The sequence below is a fragment of the Lathyrus oleraceus genome, chromosome 6 (assembly GCF_024323335.1).
Source record: "Lathyrus oleraceus cultivar Zhongwan6 chromosome 6, CAAS_Psat_ZW6_1.0, whole genome shotgun sequence".
In the NCBI taxonomy this organism is placed as follows: Eukaryota; Viridiplantae; Streptophyta; class Magnoliopsida; order Fabales; family Fabaceae; genus Lathyrus; species Lathyrus oleraceus.
Genome location: NC_066584.1, coordinates 227,403,052 through 227,404,886, shown reverse-complemented (window position 1 = coordinate 227,404,886; position 1,835 = coordinate 227,403,052). Strand labels below are relative to the sequence as shown.

General features: G+C 39.1%; 1 pseudogene; it reads right to left on the bottom strand.

Moving 5' to 3' along the window:
* Positions 1–1,050: 1,050 nt before the first annotated feature.
* On the bottom strand, positions 1,051–1,624 carry LOC127094898 (proteasome subunit beta type-5-like; annotated as a pseudogene).
* Between the last annotated feature and the right edge of the window lie 211 nt (positions 1,625–1,835).

Genomic DNA, 1,835 nt, shown 5'->3' with positions numbered 1-1,835 from the left:
AGTGCACTTCAAAATAGTCAGATGAATTGACTGATTAACTTTTCAAGTCCACAACTCATACCTTGTTGAATTGATGATTGAAGATACTCAAATAAGTTTAAATATGCATGAAATGAAGAGTTAAAGAGCTTCCCTTGATTGTATTCGACCATGGGCTGAGGTTGCTTCATGAGCAAGGCATTGTGGTGCACAGATGGATTAGGGTTTCTTTGAAGAACAAGGCCTCAAACCCTTTAACTTGTTTTAATCAAAATGATGAATTGAGATGCTAGGGAGGCATATTTGATGGATGAGAGCCTTGGGAACCATTACCATGCTTGCTTTCATCTTTTCTAGGGTATGTCTTTGTACCAATGACCTCCTAGAAGCTTTTGACCTTGTGATTGCTCAAGCTACAAACAAAAGATGTTAGTCACATATTTTTATGTTTTTGGTTAGTAAATAAAATGGGAAAAGCAATTATATACAATTCAAGCATGCTTGGTGATCTCAAACCACTCAGAGATAACATTGTATGCTATTGCAGACCAGGAGCTAGAGGAATATACAAAATCTCATTTTCAAGTAGGCTTATTAAGGACAGAGGCGAGAAGGCAAAGTAACATGCCAACATCAGAGAAAGATGCAGGAAGGCCCTCTCGACTCTCATCACTGCCATTAGCCATCCTGAATGGAAATACTCCCATATCCATTCCAAAACCAAGAGAAAGAAAAGAAAACGAAAACAAGGTAAGGAGGGGAAGGTTAAAGAGGACTTGTGGCACAAAGGAATCCATACTGATAAAAGAGACAACTTCCTAGTTTTGGCCATCCTGAATGGAAAGACTCCCATCTCCATTCCAAAAACCAAGAGAAAGAAAAGAAAACGAAAACAAGGTAAGGAGATGGTGGTTAAAGAGGACTTGTGTTTACAAAATTGTGATTGCCGCGATATGTACTGTCATGTATTGCTGAGCAGGAAGCTTTGGTGCAATGATTTGGTATGTGTTGGCTTGTTGGCTTGGGATTTCTATTATGAAGTTGTTAGGGATTTCGGTTTCGGTTTCTTGGTCATAAAGTGAGGATGTTAAGGAATTTTGGAAGCAGGTTGAAGGTTTTGTTGTAGTTCAGTGCTAGCTCTATTATTTCTTGCTCCACAGTGTTAGGGATAACCGGGTTGTAATGGTAGTGGAGTTCACCAACATCATCACCAGACAATTTTTCCCATCCAGTTGGTCCCATGCAGTAAATGCTAGCAACTCCACCACTAGCTCCATCACGAAAATTCGCATGATAAATGGCTCTTCGAGCCAGTTCAGGAGCTTCCTTCACTGACATGTCATATTTGTACCCGCTGTCCAATATACCATAAGCATATGGCGAACCAGATCCAACTGAGAACCTAGTGACTTTAATTCTTCCACCTTCACTATCAACATAATATACACCATGACCTGTTTCATCCCATCCAACAATCATGGTACCGATAGATAATCCCTTTCCATGATGAGAGTATAAAATATTTGCAAGCAACTTAAAGGCTCCTGTTACTGAAATTCTTCCTTTTAATTGCCAACTCGTGCAAGCGACACTTGATGCCAAGATTCGTATGCCACAATTGGCAATCTGCAGTACCTCCAGCATGTATGCATTGATTTCAATACTTTTATTATGATGATATATATCCTGAAATCAGTGAAGGAAATGATTGGAGACCAGTTGTATCGGACTTCATGATTGTAGGTTATGAGTGTGACCGATTATGGTAGAAGAAGGAATTGCAGTGTGAGATCTTAAATGTAGTTCATGGTTTTAGTTTTGTAGTTTTGAAATGTAATTAGAATTGGTCTGAAATT